At 43.3% G+C, this 27,151-nt stretch overlaps 1 protein-coding gene and 1 long non-coding RNA gene across 7 annotated transcripts in view; one reads left to right on the forward strand and one right to left on the reverse strand.

Moving 5' to 3' along the window:
• LOC137323680 (uncharacterized) overlaps nt 1–16,067 on the forward strand; it is a 51,440-nt gene extending 35,373 nt beyond the window's left edge. The window contains exon 3 of the long non-coding RNA XR_010963425.1: nt 15,466–16,067. This is a non-coding gene — a long non-coding RNA (uncharacterized lncRNA). The remainder of the gene's footprint in view (nt 1–15,465) is intronic.
• Nucleotides 1–27,151, reverse strand: part of fmnl2a (formin-like 2a) — a 243,774-nt gene that overhangs the window by 130,142 nt on the left and 86,481 nt on the right. The gene's annotated exons all lie outside the window — the stretch shown is intronic.

A 27,151-nucleotide genomic window follows, 5' to 3' on the forward strand; every position in this document is an offset into this window, starting at 1 on the left:
CCGTTTTGGATACTGTTGGGGGAGATGGCTCACCAGGGGAAGGTGACAGCGGCCAGGTTCATGGCACCGTGGCTGGCTCTGCTGCACAGGAGGGCAGGAAAAAGAGTGGCAGAGCGATAGTGATAGGGGACTCGATTGTAAGGGGAATAGACAGGCGTTTCTGCGGACGCAACCAGGATGGTATGTTGCCTCCCTGGTGCAAGGGTCAGGGATGTCTCGGAGCGGCTGCAGGACATTCTGGAGGGGGAGGGTGAACAGCCAGTTGTCGTGGTGCATATAGGCACCAACGATATAGGTAAAAAACGGGATGAGGTCCTACAAGCTGAATTTAGGGAGTTAGGAGTTAAACTAAAAAATAGGACCTCAAAGGTAGTAATCTCAGGATTGCTACCAGTGCCACGGGCTAGTCAGAGTAGGAATGACAGGATAGCTAGGATGAATACGTGGCTTGAGAGATGGTGCAAGAGGGAGGGATTCAAATTCCTGGGCCATTGGAACCGGTTCTGGGGGAGGTGGGACCAGTACAAATTGGACGGTCTGCATCTGGGCAGGACTGGAACCAATGTCCTAGGGGGAGTGTTTGCTAGTGCTGTTGGGGAGGGTTTAAACTAATGTGGCAGGGGGATGGGAACCGATGCAGGAAGTCAGTGGGAAGTAAAGTGGTGATAGAAACAAAAGGCAGTAAGGGAGAGTGTACAAAACATGACCGGACAGATGGTTTGAAAAAGCAGGGCAAAGACCAAGGGAAGTCTAGATTAAACTGCATTTATTTCAATGCAAGAAGTCTGATGGGCAAGGCAGATGAACTCAGGGCATGGATGGGCACATGGGACTGGGATGTTATAGCTATTACTGAAACATGGCTAAGGGAGGGGCAGGACTGGCAGCTCAATGTTCCAGGGTACAGATGCTATAGGAAAGATAGAGCAGGAGGTAAGAGAGGAGGGGGAGTTGAGTTCTTGATTAGGGAGAACATCACGGCAGTAGTGAGAGGGGATATATCCGAGGGTTCGCCCACTGAGTCTATATGGGTAGAACTGAAAAATAAGAAGGGAGAGATCACTTTGATCGGATTGTACGACAGACCCCCAAATAGTCAACGGGAAATTGAGGAGCAAATATGTAAGGAGATTACAGACAGCTGCAAGAAAAATAGGGTGGTAATAGTAGGGGACTTTAACTTTCCCAACATTGACTGGGACAGCCATAGCATTAGGGGCTTGGATGGAGAGAAATTTGTTGAGTGTATTCAGGAGGAATTTCTCATTCAGTATGTGGATGGCCCGACTAGAGAGGGGGCAAAACTTGACCTCCTCTTGGGAAATAAGGAAGGGCAGGTGACAGAAGTGTTCGTGAGGGATCACTTTGGGACCAGTGATCATAATTTCATTAGTTTTAAGATAGCTATGGAGAAGGATAGGTCTGGCCCAAAAGTTAAAATTCTAAATTGGGGAAAGGCCAATTTTGATGGTATTAGACAGGAACTTTCAGAAGTTGATTGGGAGAGTCTGTTGGCAGGCAAAGGGACGTCTGGTAAGTGGGAGGCTTTCAAAAGTGTGCTAACCAGTGTTCAGGGTAAGCACATTCCTTATAAAGTGAAGGGCAAGGCTGGTAGAAGTAGGGAACCTTGGATGACTCGGGAGATTGAAGCCCTAGTCAAAAAGAAGAAGGAGGCATATGACATGCATAGGCAGCTGGGATCAAGTGGATCCCTTGAAGAGTATAGAGATTGCCGGAGTAGAGTTAAGAGAGAAATCAGGAGGGCAAAAAGGGGACATGAGATTGCTTTGGCAGGTAAGGCAAAGGAGAATCCAAATAGCTTCTACAAATACATAAAGGGCAAAAGAGTAACTAGGGAGAGAGTAGGGCCTCTTAAGGATCGACAAGGTCATCTATGTGCGGAACCACACGAGATGGGTGAGATCCTGAATGAATATTTCACATTGGTATTTATGGTTGAGAAAGGCATGGATGTTAGGGAACTTGGGGAAATAAATAGTGATGTCTTGAGGAGTGTACATATTACAGAGAGGGAGGTGCTGGAAGTCTTAACGCGTATCAAGGTAGATAAATCTCCGGGACCTGATGAAATGTATCCCAGGACGTTATGGGAGGTTAGGGAGGAAATTGCGGGTCCCCTAGCAGAGATATTTAAATCATCGACAGCTACAGGTGAGGTGCCTGAAGATTGGAGGGTAGCAAATGTTGTGCCTTTGTTTAAGAAGGGCAGCAGGGAAAAGCCTGGGAACTACAAACCGGTGAGCCTGACATCTGTAGTGGGTAAGTTGTTAGAGGGTATTCTGAGAGACAGGGTCTACAGGCATTTGGAGAGGCAGGGACTGATTAGGAACAGTCAGCATGGTTTTGTGAGAGGAAAATCATGTCTCACGAATTTGATTGAGTTTTTTGAAGGGGTAACCAAGAAGATAGATGAGGGCTGTGCAGTAGACGTGGTCTACATGGACTTTAGCAAAGCCTTTGACAAGGTACCGCATGGTAGGTTGTTACATAAGGTTAAATCTCACGGGATCCAAGGTGAGGTAGCCAATTGGATACAAAATTGGATTGACGACAGAAGACAGAGGGTGGTTGTAGAGGGTTGTTTTTCAGACTGGAGGCCTGTGACCAGCGGTGTGCCTCAGGGATCGGTGCTGGGTCCGCTGTTATTTGTTATTTATATTAATGATTTGGATGAGAATTTAGGAGGCATGGTTAGTAAGTTTGCAGATGACACCAAGATTGGTGGCATTGTGGACAGTGAAGAAGGTTATCTAGGATTGCAACGGGATCTTGATAAATTGGGCCAGTGGGCCGATGAATGGCAGATGGAGTTTAATTTAGATAAATGTGAGGTGATGCATTTTGGTAGATCGAATCGGGCCAGGACCTACGCCGTTAATGGTAGGGCGTTGGGGAGAGTTATAGAACAAAGAGATCTGGGAGTACAGGTTCATAGCTCCTTGAAAGTGGAGTCACAGGTGGATAGGGTGGTGAAGAAGGCATTCAGCATGCTTGGTTTCATTGGTCAGAACATTGAATACAGGAGTTGGGATGTCTTGTTGAAGTTGTACAAGACATTAGTAAGGCCACACTTGGAATACTGTGTACAGTTCTGGTCACCCTATTATAGAAAGGATATTATTAAACTAGAAAGAGTGCAGAAAAGATTTACTTGGATGCTACCGGGACTTGATGGTTTGACTTATAGGGAGAGGTTAGATAGACTGGGACTTTTTTCCCTGGAGAGTAGGAGGTTTCGGGGTGATCTTATAGAAGTCTATAAAATAATGAGGGGCATAGATAAGGTAGATCGTCAAAATCTTTTCCCAAAGGTAGGGGAGTCTATAATGAGGGGGCATAGATTTAAGGTGAGAGGGGAGAGATACAAAAGGGTCCAGAGGGGCAATTTTTTCACTCAAAGGGTGGTGAGTGTCTGGAACGAGCTGCCAGAGGCAGTAGTGGAGGCGGGTACAATTTTGTCTTTTAAAAAGCATTTGGACAGTTACTTGGGTAAGATGGGTAGAGGGATATGGGCCAAGTGCAGGCAATTGGGGCTAGCTTAGTGGTATAAACTGGGCGACATGGACATGTTGGGCCGAAGGGCCTGTTTCCATGTTGTAAACTTCTATGATTCTATGATTCTAAATGAATCACCATTAAAACAACCAAGCACAGCACATCAACAGCATCACTCATACAAGAACTAAAAACTGCTGCTTGCTAAATTCATAAAAACCTATTTATAGTAAAAAAAAGCACCAGTTTGTAACTGAAACATATCAAAATTTAGTTTACTGTATTCCAAGGTGATTTACCGAAGTTGAAAAAAGTAATCTAAATTCATCTGTCATTACACAGTTGCCCTCCTTCCCAACAAAAATTGAAACCAAGTAAGACAATTGTCCGACAGGAAGGAATTACTATCTGGTCTTAACAGAATACAATAATAAATTCAGATTGTAAAGATGTAAATAAACCTGCAGGCAAATTAAATGCAAAAAATGAATATTATTGCATTTCAAAAAACTTCCATATTCATAATGAACAGCATGGTTAATGTATAATCCAATAGACCTGGTCAATAATTTTAAGTAATCCAGTTTCTGTGAGCATTTGTGGAACCAAGCATTCAAAATAACATGAAGCTAATAACCTACTCGGAAGCCTAAACAATGTTTGAGCTAATTTGAATCTTATCCAAACACAAATTGGTTCTGCAAGTCAACAGTTTGCCATTTTAGTTATAGATCAAAGCAAGAAAGATCAATTCTATAAGAGTCCTATGTGCTGCACTGTAATACAGATCTTACAGATCTAAAAAAGTTTACTGTTCCAGTTAGTATATGGAAGGCTTCAATCTGTGCTTTATTAATACAGCATACTTTCTTGTTTCTTTTGCTTATGGTGTCCTTCCTTAAAGTATTGCTTATTGCATTGCCTTTGGCTCTGTTTTGAAGCATTACACCGAGTCAATGTTATAAAATATGGAATGCAAATACTGACGGTGACAATGAAGAAACTATTGGATTATTTTTATTCTATTGAATTCTGGAAATTAAAAGAGACCATGTACAATAGAAGTAAACTACTACAACACAACAGAGAACCTTACTTTTCTGGAAGACATACCATCTGGACACTTTCTCTGCTCCCCCCTCAACCAAAAATAAGGGGTGGAAGCCCCTTTACACTGGAATTAAAGCATATTATAATATATACAACTTAAACATGGACCCGTTATTAAAACATATCAGAGCACAAACATACAGTGTCTCCAAATTAAGGAAGCCTCTTGTCAACATTGTTCCCAAGAATAAGATCAGAAAACAAGAGGACAGCACCAAGTAAGGGAGATATAAAGTAGAAAGGGAAGAGGGAAAAGCAAGGAATTGGAAAGCTGCAGGTGGCATTTCTCCTGGTAGCCCCAGCACCAAGGGCCTGATGTAGCAGTGAAACATTTCCAAGTTCCCTCCCCCAGAATTGAGAAATTATTGGAATTTAGGGGAATTCCAGTGACAGGCAGTCTGGGATCTGAGCACATAGCCAATCAGAAGGCAAGCATTTTAACAGGTGCAGTACTCATTCAGTGTTTGGAAATTGAAAAGTTTTGCCTCTGGCATGTATCTGTAGGGCAGGTCCATCAGATATGAAGCATGCTGATTGCTTTTTAGTAAACAGGGACATATGCTGAGGCAATCAAAACCCACTGAATTTTTCTGTCTATTTAAAATAAATTTCATTACAAAAAAGTAACCAATTATAAACCACAAAAGCAACCAATCAAATCTCTCAAAACATTTCAAGTGATTTATTGCTGCTATGGCAATTCTCTGTGCCATCCATTAATCCTCCAGCCTTGGCATTTTGGAGACTCCCACAGACAAATCCAATCCGGCCAATTACCGCCCCATCAGTCTACTCTCAATCATCAGCAAAGTGATGGAAGGTGTCGTCGACAGTGCTATCAAGCGGCACTTACTCACCAATAACCTGCTCATCGATGCTCAGTTTGGGTTCCGCCAGGACCACTTGGCTCCAGACCTCATTTCAGCCTTGGTCCAAACATGGACAAAAGAGCTGAATTCCAGAGGTGAGGTGAGAGTGACTGCCCTTGACATCAAGGCAGCATTTGACCAAGTGTGGCACCAAGGAGCCCTAGTAAAATTGAAGCCAATGGGAATCAGGGGGAAAACTCTCCAGTGGCTGGAGTCATACCTAACACAAAGGAAGATGGTAGTGGTTGTTGGAGGCCAATCATCTCAGCCCCAGGGCATTGCTGCAGGAGTTCCTCAGGGCAGTGTCCTCGGCCCAACCATCTTCAGCTGTTTCATCAATGACCTTCCCTCCATCATAAGGTCAGAAATGGGGATGTTCGCTGATGATTGCACAGTGTTCAGTTACATTCGCAACCCCTCAGATAATGAAGCAGTCCAAGCCCGCATGCAGCAAGACCTGGACAACATCCAGGCTTGGGCTCATAAGTGGCAAGTAACATTCGCGCCAGATAAGTGCCAGGCAATGACCATCTTCAACAAGAGAGAGTCTAACCACCTCCCCTTGACATTCAACGACATTACCATCGCCGAATCCCCCACCATCAACATCCTGGGGGTCACCATTGACCAGAAACTTAACTGGTCCAGCCATATAAATACCAAGAGCAGGTCAGAGGCTGGGTATTCTGCAGCGAGTGACTCACCTCCTGACTCCCCAAAGCCTTTCCACCATCTACAAGGCACAAGTCAGGAGTGTGATGGAATACTCTCCACTTGCTTGGATGAGCGCAGCTCCAACAACACTCAAGAAGCTCGACACCATCCAGGACAAAGCAGCCCACTTGATTGGCACCCCATCCACCACCTTAAACATTCACTCCCTTCACCACCAGCGCACCGTGGCTGCAGTGTGTACCATCCACAGGATGCACTCCAGCAACTCGCCAAGGCTTCTTCGACAGCTCCTCCCAAACCCGCGACCTCTACCACCTAGAAGGACAAAAGCAGCAAGCACATGGGAACAACACCACCTGCATGTTTCCCTCCAAGTCACACACCTTCCCGACTTGGAAATATATCGCTGTTCCTTCATCGTCGCTGGGTCAAAATCCTGGAACTCCCTTCCTAACAGCACTGTAGGAGAACAGTCACCACACGGACTGCAGCGGTTCAAGAAGGCGGCTCACCACCACCTTCTCAAGGGCAATTAGGGATGGGCAATAAATGCCGGCCTCGCCGGCGATGCCCACATCCCATGAACGAATAAAAAAAACTCTATTACACATCACTGCTGTTCCTCTTGTTTACTGACTTTTTTTTCCCACCGGATCACCACTACGCTCACCAGACCTCCGCTCTCTCAGAAACCTTCGACTTGCAAGCTACTCTGCTCCAGAGATCCTAGTCTTCAATCTCAACCTTTCTTCTGCGGACCCAATGTGCAAGTGTTCTCACTTCACATACATGACATCTGATCCAACCTAACAAGCTCTCAGGCTGCCCACTCCATCCCTCACTCTCAGCAGTGGCTCCAGGATCCAGTCTCCTGCTCTCCCCATTTAAGCAGCCCACCTTTAGTGCACCAGCTTCAACTGGCGGCTATATTCTGCTCGGTCAGTGCCTGTTGTCTGCTCCTGGATGTTGGCCTGTTCTCCATTCCTAGACTTGGGTTTATAGGTCGGGACCTGTGCCCATGTCCTCTCCAGAACCCATACCACTCACACTGCTAACAAACATTGGAGGGGGGGGGCGGGGGGATTTTAACCCCGCAAGGCGGGCGGGTTTAAATTCTTAAAAATGTGAAAACCGCCCGTCGAACCCGCCGCGAACACGCCTAATTCCAGTTTAACCAGGGTGGGTTGGAGGGCAGGTGAGTAATCTGCTTTTGAGAGGCGGGTCAGTAATTTAAATATGTTAATGAGGACACGTGCCTCAGATTTTAGCAGCAATTTGGATTAAACAGCTGTGGGCTCAGGAAACCCGGCAGCTAAAGGGAGGCAAAAACTGCCAGATCCAGCAGGTACGTGCTTTTGCAGCACTGCTTGTGGGCCAGGAGGAGCAGGATTTCTCCCCCCGACCCCACCCTGGCCCCTCAAGCAAATCTGTCTTGATCGGACTCCCTCCCTGCGAGCCACTGACCCTCCCACCAAACTCCAGGCCGACACGCGATCTCCCTCATCATCTCTCCCTTCTCTCCAGTCCCCGGCTGCAGCCTTCTATCGCAGATCTTCCCACCCATCAGCCGGCTAGCCTCTCAATTTGCCTGGCTGCCATGCGGGAAACAGAGAAAAATAAAATCAAATGATGTCCTGCCATTAAATTCAGCAGGACCTCCACGTTCCCCATATTTCCAGGTTTCCCGGCAGCTAAAAGTCGCCGCCGCTACCTCCCCACTACTTGCTGTATTCCCAGACTCAGTACTCCCCTTGGTGCTTCAGTGGCTTGCTGGGGCGGGAGGAAGTTGGCCAGTGAGCTTTTATTTTTAAAAAAACTGATCTGAAGAATTGGGCATAATACTTATGGGCCTGTGCACGGGCACACGCTCAGGCCCCTCTTCAATTTTTGTCCCAGAGCCCCCTCCACCAATCTCTGAATGCTGAATGTCAGGACCTAATGGTCTGCCCCTGCTTGCAGCGTTCCAAGAGTACAAATGGCAGGCAATACGACAGAGGCTGTGTTTCTTTCATTTTCACGTCTTTACCATGAACCCATCCACTTCTGGGCAGGCAAACTTTACCCCAACAGAAACGGCCACTAGAAAATGGTAAGGAGGTGGAGACACAGTGGAAGATGGCCTCAAGCTGATTTCTGCTTCCGCCCGCCACAGATCCGCCAAAAAAAATGAAAAGAAGCGAAGCAAGAAGCCTAAGTCTAAATCTGAGCTCGTTTTAATTAGGGAAAAGAAGATGGGAGTGGAGAAATATCCAAGTTTTTAAAATGTTGCACAACCGTCCAATTTATACACTGGATTTTAAGATAAATCAATGAAATGTATTAACAATAAAATAACAATTATTTTTGTGGTTTACTCAAAGACTAAACCAAAGCTGCACAATTTCAGAAAAATCAAGTTCAGGTATCTAAAAATAAACAAGGGCGAAGAAAAAGCAAACCTATGGATTCGAGCATTAAACATTGATTTTCTGTCACAAGAAGCTTATTGAGTCCTTTACAAATACTTGAGTTTAATTTTCAAGAAGAGTTACAGGAGAAAACAAATCAGTCAGGGTTCCCAATCCTGATTGCTATCCAAGCACTCCTACCAGAATCATATATATGTCGGTGCCAGGCGAAGCCAGAATTGAACTTACCTGTCATATCCCTCTCCCTCTTCTGCTGCTCACACAAGTGCTCCACTGACACAGTGTAGACTCCCACATGAAGAATTGCCACTTATGCAAGAGAGCAGAGGACTGTTACCACCAGTGGAACAGTATCACAGCAAGTGTCAGCGTCTTCATGAAAGGCCTTTAGTCACACAACAAATTCAATAATTCTGCCAGTACAGCAATGCTAACGGACCATCAATTCACAGTCAAAACTTAGAAAAACAACCAACCATCATGTGAACATCTGAACTACTGGGCCAGAAATTGCTTTTAAAATAACAGCGTGGCTAACAGCGCTCACCGTTATTAATAGCGAAATCGAAGAGCAATTTCCAGTGTCCGCACATGGGCAGTCAAACATGGAAATCTGGAACTTGCTCTTCCTGGTTCACCGGTGATCTGTCAGCTTTGCGTTAAAGGTTCCTCGTCGCTGCAATCAATGGACCAGCACCAACTTGCTGCACTTCCCAGCTGGAAACGAACTAATCGCGCCACAAAACAAGTACGCTGATTTTTTTCAGGTCTGAACTAAGTTTTAACAGCATGGTAAGTATTAATGACTGCCAAACAACCTCTCTGGCACTAAAAAATAACTTTTTAAGATGTGGAGTCTCATTACTCCTGATTTTAATATTTTCTGGACATTTAAAAAAATTAAAAACTTTTTTCTTTCTGTCTCTTTTATCGAGTCTTTTAATCTTACCCTCTCATTATTTCATTTTCTCTCTCATTTTATTTTACATTTACTAACCTTGTCTGGTACTTCCTGATTGTTAGTTTGTGCAGCTTGTGAATGAACTATACTTCCTGGTTCTCACAGCATGGCTTGCTTCAAGCTGATTGGCTGAAGGACCTAAGAGATCCTTTCACCACTCACACAGTCCAGGAAAGAATGCTGAAGTTTTCTGAGCTTGCAGTTCAAGGACATTGCTGCTAAAAAGAACGCGGTATCTTAGTGGGCGCCTTTAAATCTAACCAGCGGCGAGCACTGCTGGTTCGCTGCTCGGGGCAATTTACAGCCCATTATTGTGGGTGCCCCACAGCAGCAAACTCAAAAGCAAGAAACTGAGTATTTTTTAAAATAGTCATTTGAGACTTCAGGCCCAAACATCAGCTGCTTATTAAGAGATTAATATAACTGTCAAACGGCAAATTATATTTTGTAGGTATGTACTTTGCTAATGCCAAATTGTATCAGTGTGGTGTGCACATCAGCACGTAGTACTCATAGTCCAATTAAAACATAAAAGGATCACAGATCCTTTTCATATTACGTCAGCCATTTAGCCTAGGTCCCAAGATGTTGAGTGGCAGCATTAGCTGGAATCATGAGAACAATCCCTACGCTATACAGTACACTACCTCTTGGCTAAGAATGCTGCCAAAGATACCATATTTCATCCAGAGTTAATTATAATTTTTATGATATAGTCCCCAACAACATATGTACCATAATGCAACTGCTCCAGTATAAATGAGTCCTGCGAGACTACAAAAGATCATTTGCACATGGAACTATGTGAATTACTAAGGAACAAGGAGTACCAAAACAAGTATATGGCTGCACTTGTGCTAGGATGATACAGGATACAAAGCAAAGTATGTTATATTGAAGGGACATTGTCTTCATGAAGTTTACAAACCAAGGACATTTTATCATCACTTGTAGCATCATTGGGACAAAAATGACAAAGCTCTTCTTCCCCAAATGTTTTTCATGAAGAGCATGTGGTTCTTTAACATACTGAGTTAGAGGTTAAACCACACAATCCCAGCACAGACTATGGACATGGGGCAGGGGGGGAATAAAGATAATACAACAACAGGACCATAGGCACTAGATATGCTTTTAAAAAGCCCAAAGCTTCCTTACTATTTAGATATAAATTCTCTCACACACACACCATTCTTGCATAATTAAACCTTTCATTTATTTGTTCCAACTGGTCCTGAACATGAGCAGATTGGTACATTGTATTAGCAACTGACTTTTTTCAAAGTCCATACCTCAATCATCCAGCCTATACAAAAAGACTGTTATATAACATGACAGTTCAGCCTCTCTACGACCTTACTGACAGCCTTGGATAGGTCTGTGGTCCATCCATGCAAGTAGCATGTTCCTAAGTCCCACACAAGCACAGGGACTTGTATGAAACCTATGCTGATTGGACCTAGGTAAGTACAATGTGAGCAGCACGCAAGTCCCCAAAGATATGAAAATAATCCTCCCTTACAAAATAGATACTAAAACTCCACATCTAACTGAATTTTACCTGACAAAATCTAAAGCTTTTCTTACCAATAGTATCACTTAATGAAAGCCTTCACCAGGATACTGCCGTGAATAGTAGCAAAGTTAGTGATAGGCTAGAGGCACATAGCCAAGGCTTTAACTTCGCGCTTTGGAGTTTTTGCCCAACAAGACTGTTTTATCTTTTCATTTGCTTTATTTGAATTGTAAGATCAATGAAAATCATAATATTTCTATTTGAACCTTATTGGAGAATTCCTACTTTTAAGGTAGTTTTGTTTGATCTGGCAGGCTCCGCCCCCAACCCACACCCCACCACCCACCCCAACATAACTTCTGCGATGATTCTTAATATTGCTTTGTGTTCTCTTCCGGGGCCTTCAAGGATTGCTGAAGCGGCACATGATATGGACGAGTGCGATTCCTCAAAGGTTCCTCGGATCACTACATGTGTGCAATCAATTGCGCCCTGTGCCCGTGGGAAGCCAGCCAGAGAGTTGAAACCCAGTGCCCTCTCAGTCTGGCTAACGTCATCGATGGGAAAGTTGACATAGTCAGATGCCCTGGAAAACAAGCTATCCGTGACCTGTCTTATACGCTGATGTGCAGACGACTGAGAAACCCTGGTGATGTCACCGGTGGCGCCTTGGAAGGATTCGGAGGTGAAGAAATTGGGGGCAGTAGTGATAGGCAATGCGTGGCCACCAGGCCCAGCCGGGAGCAGCTCTGCATGAAGAAGCGTGCAGATGTCTGCAACCACCTGGCAACTCAATCCGAGCCTGCAGAGGTACTCCTCCTCAGAGAGGCCCAGGAAGCTCAGCCTCTGCCTATAGACCCTCTCACGTGGGTAGTGCCTCCTACGATTTCGGCCCCTCCGTTGGTCCACTCTCTGCTCTTCGGCAGATCCTTGTGGACCTGCAACTCCCTGGACTGCACGCCGTGCCTGCCGTGAATGGTGATGTGCCTCCTCCTTAGCCTCCAGTCCCATTGTATGTCATTAACTCTTAATGCCCCCAGGGCATCAAGGGATAGGCACTGCACTTCAAAGTAATTCATTAAAGTGAAGTGCTTTGAGACATTTTTCTGAGACATGATGATGCATAATGTAAATGTAATTCTGTCTTTTTTCATGATGAACTATAAAACTCACGAGCCAGCCCTTTCCATTTATTAGGTTTCATTTTACTCCTAGCCAGTGAGCCCAAACAAAGAATTGCCCCTTGAATTTAGCCACCTCTCTTACCCTCTAGTTCTTTATCATACTGAAATCAAATGGAAATTCCCTTCCTACCTCATCCTCATCTATACACCATAAAGTAGCACTCCCTCCTTCCCAAATATACAGGTGCATACCAATGAGATTACTAATGCTGGAAGCTTAAGGGGATACTATGGCTTCAAATTTCTCTTGGAAAGCTAGGGACATTCAATTAAGATGTATAACCTAATTATACTAAAATAGCAGGGAAACCCCCAGGCTTCTGATGCAATTTTGTATTACAAGTAATTCTAAAACAAAAGAGGGAACAGGAATACATAAAAGTCTACACAATGACCAACCGGCCGGTCGGAATAATATTTATTACTGAAACATCTGTCTCGGGTTCATTTATTAGAATTTGTTATTTATGGAGTATGTTAGTCTTACAAGCATCTACTGTATCATTTCTAAATATAGCTTGAACAGGAGGCAGTCCCGTTGTCAGAATATAATTTTTTTTTTAAAAACAGTTAGTTTATCAGGAATCAAACCAAAGAACTCATTCAACTACACAGTAGAACAGGAGCCTAAATTAGCTCCAATCACCTTCCAATCAGCAACAAAGCAGGTATTCCTCATCATCCTTTTAGCCCATGCTGAGATGAAAAGCAGTATTAACCCTTCACATTCCTGGGTTTGTGTGGTCTGACTTGTGAAGTCCCTGGAAGTGTTTTAGACAAACACACTCTTATGAGAACAAATCAACCAAAATAACACTAAGATGATTTCAACAAGATCCCAAAGATAAGTATAGATATGGGCAGCCATGTGGCCAATCTAACATCCTTCCATAGAAAACCTACAACTCACCCTCCCCTCCTATCACAACATGCAAAGAACTCTGACTACACTGCAGAGTATGTTAACCTTATTGTTCATTTGGTAAATATAATTTGTAGTGTCATACTGAGTCATGTAGAACATAAGGTCCCAGATTTGATCATTTGAATCAGTCTCATTCTGGATGATGGTCGAAGGCACTGCAATTGGCCTCAGTGGCTTTGAGTGGAGAATGAGGATTAAAAAAAAACGGGAAGGGTTCCCAATCCAGATCGCTATTTACTGACCTCTGCAAGTGCATGCGACTGTCAGATGGGGCTCAGCTGTGATCATTACAACAGCCAAATAACCAGCTTAAACACAGTCAAGGCTCACGCATGAAGGCCAGTAACTTGTGGAGGACTGAGTAGCACAATAAGTTAGATGCTGACCTTTTACTTCTAGATGATGAGTTCAAATTCAGCCCAGATTGATGGGATGAAAGTTTTGTCTATCTACAGACCGCAAGAGTCCAATGTGCAATGGGTTTGGGCAGGTTCAATTCACTTATTAGTGGGTGTGACCCCACAGCACAAAACTGGACCTAACTTGGCAATTTTACACAGACAGGCCATAGGATGGCTAGTGTAGAAAATGGAAAAACGTCACACTTTTTTAAAATTCGTTCACGGGATGTGGGCGTCGCTGGCAAGGCCGGCATTTATTGCCCATCCCTAGCGAGATTTTTTTACAACTGAGTGGCTTGCTAGGCCATTTCAGAGGGCAATTAAGACTCAACCACATTGCTGTGGGTCTGGAGTCACATATAGGCCAGACCGGGTAAGGACGGCAGGTTTCCTTCCCTAAAGGACATTAGTGAACCAGATGGGTTTTTACGACAATCCGGTAGTTTCATGGCTATCATTACTGATACTAGTATTTTAATTCCAGATTTTTTATTTAATTAATTGAATTTAAATTCGCCAGCCGCCGTGGCGGGATTTGAACTCGTGACTCTGGATTTTAGTCCAGGCCTCTGGATTACTAGCCCAGTAACATAACCACTACGCTACCGTACCCTACTTGTGCAGTAGAGGTGCCTTTACAGGTGGTACATTGTTGGGACAGAATATAGGAAGCTTTCCTCCGCATCTAACAATACAATAGAGACATTAGTCTAAATCGGGGACCACAGAGGATTATTCAAATCACATCCTCTGTCAGGCTGTTAATCAGCATGCGAATCCTTTTACGACTTCACACTAGTCTCTATTATGTTAAGCAGTGCAATACATTTATAGTATTTGTGTATGGACTGTGAACTGCACATCACCACCATAGTATCGTAAAGCACAAATATTTTTGAAGTCCAAAATATGAAATAATTGATGCTAAAATTTAATTTTGGAGTATGTGCTATGAATAGTATATTGCAATAATTGTATGTAGTGCAACCTTCTCATTTCCCTACATTACAACAGTGACTACACTTCCAAAGTACTTCACTGACTGAAGTGCTTTTAGGCATCCTGAGGTCATGAAAGGAGCTATGTAAATGTCAGCTTTTTCTTTCTAGTAACATAGCTGTCGTCATTATCAAGGCTCTTCAAAGTGCACCCTGACATTATGGATGCAATGTGTGCACATCTACAGACCTGAGTTTTGGTAAAATGACATTGGTGATTTGCTAGAGTTTATCCTCAAGTTTGGGAAGAAAGCAGTTTTTACTGACTCATCACCCAAAGAAGACCAAGGAATTTTAAAATGGTGGACGTCACAAGAGAAATCAGGAAAATTATTTTAAAGGTCCCTAACTATTTATAACATTGAGCGTTAGGCAGCTAATATTGTTGCTGGATTCCTTTCAGGTTTTGTGCCTCAAGCTTGTGCATCAATATTTTGAAGGCTATGTTTGTTTGCATAAAAATCGAAGAAATGTCAAAGCCAGCACATATTGATACAGCAAAATATAATGACACTGCTCCACCTTGGGTTCCTGAACTTATCTGTGTTATTAGGATGACGCATGGGGCTGGGAGGGGGTGAGTTTCAAACAAAAGAACAAAAGGCAAGTAAACCTGGGCAGCTCTCATCGGCTGCATGCCAGCTGGTCCCAGAGCAGGTCACCTGGCTGCTATATTGTGGAGATGCCGGTGATGGACTGGGGTGGACAAATGTAAGGAATCTTACAACACCAGGTTATAGTCCAACAGTTTTATTTGAAAATTTCAAGCTTTCAGAGGCTTTCTCCTTCGTCAGGTGAAGTGTGGGAATCCATGAAGGTTAGCGCATATATAGTCAGAGAACAATGCCTGGTGATTACAGATAATCTTTCCAACTGCCCGTTGTCTACCTCATACGTTGCAGGAAAGGATGCCCCGGAGCATGGTACATTGGCGAGACCATGCAGACACTGCGACAACGGATGAACGGACACCACACAACAATCGCCAGACAGGAGGGTTCCCTCCCAGTCGGGGAACACTTCAGCAGTCAAGGACATTCAGCCTCCGATCTTCGGGTAAGCGTTCTCCAAGGCGGCCTTCGAGACACACGACACGACAACGTCGAGCAGAAATTGATAGCTAAGTTCTGCACCCATGAGGACGGCCTCAACCGGGATCTTGGGTTCATGTCACGCTACACGTAACCCCACCAGCGAAAAAAGTTATCTGTTTTTAATACAACGGGTCATTCTCTCTCTTTCTCTTCCTTTCGGGTGTTTTTTTCTCTCTCTCTCTCTGTCTTTTGTTCTAGCCGTTTGTATATTCGGTGGTCCTGTATGTAATGTCTCTCTGTCTGAACACTTTGATTGCCTTGACAGCGGGCAGTTGGAAAGATTATCTGTAATCATCAGGCATTGTTCTCTGACTATATATGCGGTAACCTTCATGGAATCCCACACTTCACTTGACGAAGGAGAAAGCCTCTGAAAGCTTGTGATTTTCAAATAAAACTGTTGGACTATAACCTGGTGTTGTAAGATTCCTTACATTTGGCTGCTATATAGTCAGAGAATAATGTTTGGTGGGGAGATAGAGAATTAACAACTGGGAACAGCAAAGACAAAGTAATAAGAGCTTCAACTTACAATCCTTAATTTTAGGTATCCACACGACAAATGTAGAAGTGGTCAGTAGCTCTGTGCTTTAATTTGTACTCTAACACATAGCATATTAGAAGCATAATATAGTATTTTTGCAGTGTTTACATTATGATAGAAAGCAAGTGCTTGAAAATTAAGATTAAGCCTATAAATATGAAAAATGATTTTCATTTTTTCATAATGTACACCACTTCAGAAAATATCTGGAGAGCAACACTCAGAAATATCCATCTGCAAAGCAGGCTGTTCTGGGAAATGTACCTGCCTGGAAACACTCCAGAAGAACAGTGCCCCTTTACGTTTGCTGTTTTTAAAGCAACCCGAGGGTTGAAGAATTTCACTCACCAAGATGCCAGGGGCAACTTACTTTGTATCTTTGATGAGGTGAAAAACAAAGCAAGTCGTTGAATGTTCAGAGCTGGAGGGATAAACACACTGAACTTATTTTCAGTTTCTTTACTCTCCTTTTTGATCTATTGTGTTTCTCACATTATACCCCTTGTCTCGCTAAAAACCCATTTTATTCCTTTTTCAAAATACACTTCGAGTTAGAGTTCAATCAATAACTTCTTCAAAAATAAGTTTAAGCGAGTTTTACTAGCCAAGGAGTAATTTCTGAAACTTTCTGGGCCTGTCCAGCACTATGATTGAATGCATGCCTGGTCTCAAAAAAAAACCAACTTGGCATCACCACCAGCATCGACCAAGCTTCCCCTGGTACCACGGTTGCAACCACAGGGAAGTCTATCGTCAATTTGTCCGACCACACCCTTCAACCAGACGAAATCGAAGTTCTCAGCCGAGGGCTCAATTTCTGCCCCACTACCAAAATGGACCCCACTAGTCTCGCGGCAGACACAGAGGAATTCATCAGGAGAATGAGGCTCCGGGAATTCTACCACAAACCCCAAGATTTCAGCAGCGAACCCAATGAGACAATCGACGATCCGGAACAGCAGACAGAGAGATCCGCGGTACAGCAACCGAAGAGGAAAGAGTCAAACTGGACTCCTCCAGAGGGTCGCTGCCCTCAGCTTGACATGTATGCTCAAGCTGTCAGGAAATGCGTCAATGCCAGATTCATGAGCCGCACTCAGAAGACAGTCCAGAATGTCACCCGAGCACAACGCAACGCCATCAAAGCTATCAAGACCAACCGCAACATCGTCATCAAACCAGCGGACAAAGGAGGAGCCATCGTCATACAGAACAGAACGGACTATTGCAAAGAAGCATACCGACAACTGGACAACCAGGAACACTACAGACGGTTACCCGCAGATCCGACCAAAGAACACACCCATCAGCTCAACAAACTGATCAAGACCTTCGATCCAGACCTTCAAAGCATCCTACGCACTCTCATCCCACGTACTCCCCGCGTGGGAGACTTCTACTGCCTCCCAAAGATACACAAAGCCAACACACCCGGACGTCCTATCGTATCAGGCAACGGAACCCTGTGTGAGACCTCTCTGGATACATCGAGGGCATCCTGAAACCCATCGTACAGGGAACCCCCAGCTTCTGTCGCGACACTACAGACTTCCTACAAAAACTCAGTACCCACGGACCAGTTGAACCAGGAACACTTCTCACCACGATGGACGTCTCGGCACTCTACACCAGTATCCCCCATGATGACGGCATCGCTGCGACAGCATCAATACTCAACACCAACAACAGCCAATCTCCGGACGCCATCCTACAACTCATCCGCTTCATATTGATCACAATGTCTTCACCTTCGATAACCAGTTCTTTACCCAAACACACGGAACAGCCATGGGGACCAAATTCGCACCCCAATACGCCAACATTTTCATGCACAAGTTCGAGCGGGACTTCTTCACTGCACAAGACCTCCAACCAACACTCCAACACTATACACCAGATACATCGACGACATTTTCTTTCTATGGACCCACGGCAAGGAATCACTAAAGAGACTACACGATAACATCAACAAGTTCCATCCCACCATCAAGCTCACCATGGACTACTCCTCAGAATCAGTTTCTCTCTTGGACACACGAATCTCCATCAAAGACGGGCACCTCAGCACCTCAGCACCTCACTCTACCGCAAGCCCACGGACAACCTCACGATGCTCCACTTTTCCAGCTTCCACCCTAACCACGTCAAAGAGGCCATCCCCTATGGACAGGCCCTGCGAATACACAGGGTCTGCTCAGACGAGGAGGAACGCGATGGACACCTACAGACGCTGAAAGACGCCCTAGTAAGAACGGGATATGACGCTCGACTCATCGATCGACAGTTCCGACGGGCCACAGCAAAAAATCGCATAGACCTCCTCAGGAGACTAACACGGGACGCAACCAACAGAGTACCCTTCGTCGTCCAGTACTTCCCCGGAGCAGAGAAACTACGCCATGTTCTCCGCAGCCTTCAACATGTCATCAATGACGACGAACACCTCGCTATGGCCATCCCCACACCTCCACTACTCGCCTTTAAACAGCCACCCAACCTCAAACAGACCATCGTTCGCAGCAAATTACCTAGCTTTCAAGAGAACAGCGTCCACGACACCACACAACCCTGCCACGGTAACCTCTGCAAGACATGCCAGATCATCGACACGGACACCACCATCACACGAGAGGACACCACCCACCAGGTGCATGGTTCATACTCCTGTGACTCGGCCAACGTTGTCTACCTCATACGTTGCAGGAAAGGATGCCCCAGAGCATGGTACATTGGCGAGACCATGCAGACGCTGCGACAACGGATGAACGGACACCGCGCAACAATCACCAAACAGGAGGGTTCCCTCCCAGTCGGGGAACACTTCAGCAGTCATGGACATTCATCCACCGACCTTCGGGTAAGCGTACTCCAAGGCGGCCTTCGAGACACACGACAACGCAAAATCGTCGAGCAGAAATTGATGGCCAAGTTCCGCACCCATGAGGACGGGTTCATGTCACGCTACACGTTACCCCACCAGCGAACAAATGTTATCTGTTTTTAATATAATGGGTCAGTTGCTGTCTTTTCTATGTTTCTACCTCTCTATCTCTGTTTTTTTTTTGTTTGTTGTTTTTTTTTGGTGATTTGTATATTCTGAGACCTTGCAGGTAACACCTGTCTGTCTGCACACTGATTGCCTTGGCAACGGGCAGTTGAAAAAACTGTCTGTAATCACCAAGCATTTTTCTGTGAATTATAAATGCGATTTCATTTCGAGGATTTCATTTCGTTCACCTGAGGAAGGAGGAAGCCTCCGAAAGCTTGTGAATTTAAAATAAAATTGCTGGACTATAACTTGGTGTTGTAAAATTGTTTACAATTGTCAACCCCAGTCCATCACCGGCATCTCCACACCAAAAAGGATGATCATCCATAGAGTCTCATTAAAAAAATTTAACAATGCAAAAGGCATTTTACCCATTTTACAGCCATTATAGGGTCCACTAGAAAACTTTACGTTGCAGCAGATGTAGTATCTGTTGTAGCCTAAGTGTTTACAAATCAGCTTTTGCAGTGCCACTTTAAGAATTTATCACCAATACAATTGGTCCTATTGACATCACGTTACAAATCACATCGTTACGCATTTCTATTTATAACTTCCCGATAAAATGATTATTCCCATTTCGTCAGAATGCCAGTGCCTCTTTAAATGTCAGAACGCTGACTTTCGTCACCTCAGACCTTAGCTGGATCCTCCTTTTCCCTCACAGCAAGGGGGATCTTTACTATGTGCTGGATCTGTGTCCAATGGGAGGCGGATTGGCCTTAGAACAGTGTTGGCAGAGGGTCTGAACTCGTGGTGTTGACCTCAGGAGAATCGCTGTTTTTCCAGCATTTCCTGCTTTAATTTCAGATATGCTCCACTTGCAGCACCATTTTTCCCTCTGTTTCTCCACTTTCTCCCCTTTTTGGTTGTGTAGACGTCTTTTCACCCTCCTAATTATTGACACATATTTCTGTCCTTTTTTTGGTGCCCCACACCTCACTGATGATCTTTTATATTATCCAGTATTTCTAATAGTTTTCTATTAAGCAGTTTGCAGGTCATTCATCACATTGTCTCTATCTCTGTGATTGGCATATCTGTTGATTCTCTTTGCTCTTACTCCTCCTCCTTTCTTGCAACTTTAATAAAATACCTGCTTATCTTTAGTCTTCAGTTCTGATGAAGGGTACACACCATCTACACAGATGCTGACTGACCTACTGTGTATTCCCAGCACATTCTGTTTTTATTTATGCCTCTTCAAATGATACAAAAAAAATCTTAAATGGAAAGTAAAATCAGGTGGAGTGTGAAACAGGTGCCCGAAACGATCACTTTTCCCCCATGTGGGTTAGGTTAAAATTAACCCACTCAACTCAGTTCCTAGTGGGCATGGACCTACAGCGTAAAACTATTCACAATTTAGCAATCTAATTTATAGAGGCAACAAAGATGGCTGGTGTGGGAAATGGGAAGACATCACACCAGAGTCGTAAAGTGTGCTCTGAAGTTTAGGTTGAAGCACAATATTAGGAGATAGTGGACGAAGCTTCAGAAAGCATTTTGCAATGCTACCCCTGACCTGAAAGTGCTTAATGCTGACACAAAATTCTCCAGCAATGACATCCTTCACTTGATGGTCACAAAAAAAAACTACATGCAACATTTCCAATAACAAAATGTTAAAAAGTAGAACTGGAGAAAGGTAAAGGAACAAAGAATATTATGCAACTCTGTATTCTTAAGAGTACGCATTTTAAAACATCTGGCTATATTTTCAATGTGGTGCTGCAATACTACTGCAGTCCTCAAGGATTTTTTAAAATTTCACACAAGACAAAAGTAGTATTGTACTGGACTGAACATTCTGAACCAATGTAAATACTTTACCCATGAGTTTAAAATACAGCAGGAATCTACACATATAGTAAATGAAAAGGAAACCATGAAACTAGCTACAAATTACTAACTTAGGCAGCTCAGATTCAATCAGATTTCCACATTGGAAATTCTCAGATTTAATAAACCATAGGCGTCCAAGTCATTTTATATGGTGGGCCTGATCCGATATCCTGGCCACATTCAGCAAAAAAAGTTACTAAAACAGAAATAGATAGAGATAAAACATATTGGTACTTATTTACATTTAGATTTTATTACTGCTACTGCTGCTTGCGGTTACCTGGCGCCTCTTAGCTTGAACTATTGCATCAATATTTGGAGCAAATGACTGGGCTGAGGCCTGTCTTGGATAAAGATGAGGGCCACTTGTCACTACAGAACTTTGTGCCTCAGCCACTAAACCTGGAAGTAAATTCTACAGCCTCACAACAGTGTGTGAAGAAGTTTCCCCTGCACTCTGTTCTAAGTCCATTCTTAGCCACGAACGGCCTTCCTCTGTATGAGCGCAAATTTCAAAAGTTATATCAAAAAATTAAACGATGAATTGCTGAGCGGGGTTTACATTAAACTGAAATTTGTCATAGTTCATGCATATAAACCAAATATTTCACCACAATTTGTACAAGCTAAGGTGGAAATTCAGCCAAATAACTTTCAATAACAAAGTAATGGGAAATGTCAAAGGAACATTAGAACATATAAAGTTACATTTTCAAAAAATATCACATCCCACATTGACTCTTTGGGTCTTCAGAATATATTCGAGACAGTTTATATATTTATATATACACACACATACACACAAAAAAATGCATATATTCTATATATTAAAAACACACAAACTAGTCGATTTACTGTAGCATTGTACATGGTAAATCAGAGATTATGGACTTTCTCAGTTCTCTCTGCTGTCTTTGTGTTGCTGTATTTCTCCGCCCCTCCTCATCTGGTTCTGTCTCTTTCTCTTCTCTTATACTTCTCTCCTCTTAACTATTCCTTTTGCTTTTCTCCTTTCATTTGGTCCTTTTCTCCTTTCCTTTCAGGTGGGAGCTGATGGTGGTGTGGCATGGCGTTGCAGAGAAATGAGCCAAATGTGGCCCTCAGTGGCTCCCTTCCCATCCCCTCTCCCAATCACGTGCTACCCCTACCCCCTTGTTCCCATTGTGGCCTTTCCACCTCCATCTTCCACTATCATTTTCCATTCCTACCACACCCTCAGCCCCGTAATCACCCCTGCTTCTTCCTCTTTGAACTTCCCAGTCAACCGCTGTATCTGCCCCTCCCCTCCCACTTGCTCAACTGACACTCACTTCACTCTTAACCCTTCATCCACTAGGGTTATCAACCCTCCCGGTTGGCCTGGGAGTCTCCCGAATGGGACATGAATCTCCCCAGCAAACCTGGGAGACCTTTGTGCTTTAAATTTCCTGCTGCAGCATCACTGAAGGAAGGTGGAAGGTTCTTGAATGGAGGGCTATCAAACCACAGGATGCTTCACCACAAATGTCACCTTCACACACAACCCGAATCCAAACCAGAGTCCAAGGAGATAGGGAGAGAGATGCAATAACATTCGCAGGTGTCACATGATCTGATGTCACGTGATGAGATATAACATGGTTAGAATGTCATGTGATCAAACCTCCAGGAATGCCTCCAACCAGAGTTGGCAACCCTACCTATAATGCAGATGGTTAACCACACCGTAGGCCGCTCCAATGAAAGCAATAAGTGCTCAACAGGGTAACAAAAATAAGAAATTGCATTGCTCCAGAATAAAGATCATATCCATTTGTGAGAATGCAGACACACATTTCAGTACCTAATCAAACTATATGGACAAAAGTATGTTAAAATAAAAGCCAGACTTTTTTTTAAAAAAAGTACTGGTAAAGAATTATAAATGCTAAACTTAGAAGTTATAGGTTCTAAAACCTGCATTAAGTTCGACTAGCATGGGTTTTGAGGGACTTCAGACACATTCCCAAATTTTCCACACAAAACTGAACCATATTTTTGAATGCAATACAAAAATTTTTTAAAACAAATGTGTATTTAAAAAGTTTTAGTTCAATTCACTACTAAATGGGTTGAAACAATTTGTATACATCCATTTTAATTAAAATTGCTTTAAAAATTAGATCCGTTTAATGTATTATTTGCTCACCGCCCACCAAAAATAATTAACTGTATGAAGCATTGAGACGCTGATGTGATGAGGCAAGTATAACATATCGAATATTTATATTATTTTATTTCACAGTTCAAAAATGAAAGAACTTTCCAACTGGGGAAGAACAATCTTACTTCAGGGTTCTTATTCTGACATTGCTGTGAAAGATGAAAGAGTAGAATATTAATGTCCACACACCCCACAAAATCCAGTTGCACACCCCTCTCTTGGAAGTGATTTTGGAACTGCCCTATGTACACATAAACTTGATCATGTATGCTGGACTATGGTTGTACCACAATTAACTTTTCATACTATGAATGCATATGTGCAGAGAATCTTCTGTTTTAAAGTTAGCCTCAGTGAGGTCCACTTTATACAGGAAGTTTATATGATAACTAACTAAACAGGAAGGTTCTGTCCTTACAAGCATCATGCATCTCAAGATATATTGGATAAGGAAAGAAAAAGGAGCCACCCTAATGCGCTACTGCATATAGAGACAGATGTGTATATTACCTTAATAAGTCAGGAATCATGAACAGAAACAGGAACAAGCAACTCTGAAAAGGTAAGAAGCTAAAAGCCTGTTCTTTCTACCTCCCCCAACCATGCAGTTTAACCCCAAAGTCTCTTTGGAGAGCAGTGACTTCTGTCTGATACAAGATTATGTTTCACAAAAATAATGTTTTTTTTAAATTACAAATTTGATTTATATTACAAAAATAGTTTATATCTGTACATATCAAAAGCATTACAGAAATGTGTAATTATACCAAACCTTGAAATTTACTATGGATCAACACCATCCTGGAGACACGATTAAAATTGTTTTTCAGTTTATAATGATCAAAGTATTCAGAATGCCTCTGAAAATTTTATACCACTTGGTTTGTACAGAGTGAATGATATGTAGTCTTAATGTGGCAATTTAGTTGTTTGCACAGGAAGAATTGGTTTAACTAGGGTTGTACTAAGGTCACCGTGCCAAAAGTGACTGGAATTTTAATATAGAAGAAATAACAACAAGCCATGAGAGCTGATTTCTAGTGATAAATGACTTGCTAATTTGCACTGTAAATAAGAAAGTAATTCTCTTTCTTTCTTTGACTTTACACAAGAAGTTTGAGCTTTAAAAAAAGGGCATTTCAGCTGAAATTGATGTGCAGTAATTCCTTTGAGACATTCAGCTCTCTCTGGAACCCACTGTAAAATTGCCAAGCACTGTACTTAATTCAGTATAAACCCAAAGTCCTTTGAGGAAATGCAAAATGTAACTGAAAAAAAAAGATTTGTTGCCTCTCACAGCAAAGGATTTGCTGACAGAAAAAAAACTCATGGCAAGTGTACAAACTGTTTTTGTTGTCATGACACCCCTTTCCTGCCTTACTAAATTTCTTACATCCTACATAAACTTATTATTCTCAGGAGGCTTTCAGACCCAAGTCACTCCACCCACTAGCAGCCTCAGCCAGCATGTGATAGTTTCCCCACACCCCCATGTTCCATTACTCACAGTTCTCCAGAGCTATGTACAAAAACACAGTTAAGCTATTGTTTTATAAATGCTGGAAAATGGCAACCCTCCTTTCCCCAGCTGTTAAAGGACTGTCTAGCATTAAACTGCCTGTTTAGAGAGCCCGACTCTGCGTTTCATTCTCAGATTACTGGTTTCATTCGTAATTTCCTGTGAAAAAGTCTACGTTTCTTTAAGACAAGAAAAACAGAACACAGTTCAACTACTAGATGTTCAAAAGTAACTCCTGCCATTTCAAAGAAAGAAAAAAACTGACCAAATAGTAGAATGAAGCAGATCAATTTTACACACCAATATAGGTGCACTTCCAGTAGATTCACTGAAAATTTAATTTCAGAAATGACAGTACTATTGGACAAACTTTACAGAAAATATTTTCTAAAGATACGTGACTTAACATTACAACTACCAAATGTCATTTTGAAAATATATGAATACTGCAATGTAGAATTACCATATTACAGGCATTAAACTTTGTTACACTCACGAACCATAATGCAAGATAGTTAAAAACTCAACATAGTTAAAAAACCATTTTGCATCCTTCAGGTGCAATTTTTGGAAGAGTCCCTACACAAAACACACCCAAAGCACTTGAAGGGAACACAAGGGTATACTGTACTGTAGTTTGATCATCTCGCAGGGTCAAACCAGAAAAATCCACAAGATAATCAATCACATTTTAGTTAGGAGTTAAACAAACTAAAGAGGAGCTATTTTATGCTGTGAGAATATTATTAAAATACAAGTTCAAAAGTTTTAAACTGGAAAGGCCAGTTGACAAGAGCATTTTATATAGTTTTTTCTAGTCAGTGAAGGAACTGTTAATGATGGAGGAAAAATTCCTCTGTAGCACTCCAGATGCACACATCAATTTCATGGGTAGAAGGTCGTGAGCTGGGTACCTGCAATTTCACGATATCTCCCCTCGTGTAGTGAACTGATGTAATGCCTTAGTGAGGGCTGCTGCAACATACAAAAAGTTGTATCTACAATAATGTTTTTCTCATTGCTTAGTGGAAATGTATCCTCCAAATACATTTCAAAGCCTCGTGACCTTAGGGAGCGGTTGGAATGGGGGGGGGGGGAGGGAGTCGGGAACAACGATCAGGTCCTTTAACGTGGGGTCAGGAGGAACACTCCTGTTCCTCCCGGCTCCACATTCAGATAAGTCAGTTAACTTCTTGGTTGGCAGGCGTTTTGTCGGCCTGATGATGGGGTGGGGGTGGGGGTGGGAAGAGGAGTGGAAAACAGATTACCACCATTAACTGGGGAAGGGAAAGTGCTAACTTGAACTGAGGGGGTTGGAGGAAGAAAAGAGAGTTCCAGTTTGAATGAGGGGGTTGGGGGTGCGGTGGGTTTGGTAAAAGTAACAGCTAGAACTTGGCTAGGGGGAGGAGAGTGCCAGTATGAACTTGGAGAGTTGGAGGAGGATAGTGCCTCTCCGAAAACACTGCAAGGTTTCTGTAAGATGAGAAAAAGAATAAATAGACAAATTTAAAAGAAAGAGTATATGCGTAGTTTACTTTCCTGTCTAATTAGCCGATGCAACAGATTATACATACTGTAAGAAGTGACTCTGTCTGCTGTCAACAAAGCTACTGCCCAGCCATTCCCAACCAAAGGCACTGTAAAGCGTTTCACTTAAATATAAAATCACAGCTCATCCTTAAATGTTATTATGTTACCTTGTTAGCACTTTTTCCTTTCAGATTTCCAGATAATAAAGGCCATATTTCCCTGATGCAGAAGTTTCATATTTTCTGCTGTGGTGAGGTCATAGCACATCCGGACTACTTCACTAGGGATTCCTGGGAAATGTTTTTTTTTGTACATATTGTGCTCCTCCTGGCTCCACAATATCACCTTGGGTCTCCCCTGCCCCAGGTCTCCCCTTCCCCCAACTTGCTACCCTAACCAATTCGTACTCACCTTGCCAGGGACTGTTCCCAGCGGAGACCTGACTCCCAACCAATTTTGAATCCCGCTGGTGGTGACTTCATTTCTGCCGACATCGAGCGGAACTTAGAGTTGGGGCATGTAAATGAAACCCGGGAGTTGCATGCAGTCAGCATAAGCTTGCATTCACTTCAGGCTGCATACCTCACACACCCCAGTACCAACTCTTCCAGCACAGACATCATAGGGCCAATTTTAACTCTGAGCGGAAATCGGGTTGCAGGAGCCACAGCAAGCAACAAACCGCCCCCGCACCCGCACCCGCCCCCCCCCCCCCCGGGCGCTCGGACGAAGTGTACCTTCCCTGTGCCAGAATGGTGAGGTCCTAGGCGCCCCAGATATTGGGCTCAAGCTCCGGGGGACCGGACGGTTCATTGCTCGCTTTGG

Source organism: Heptranchias perlo, chromosome 7 (genome assembly GCF_035084215.1).
Source record: "Heptranchias perlo isolate sHepPer1 chromosome 7, sHepPer1.hap1, whole genome shotgun sequence".
NCBI lineage: Eukaryota > Metazoa > Chordata > Chondrichthyes > Hexanchiformes > Hexanchidae > Heptranchias > Heptranchias perlo.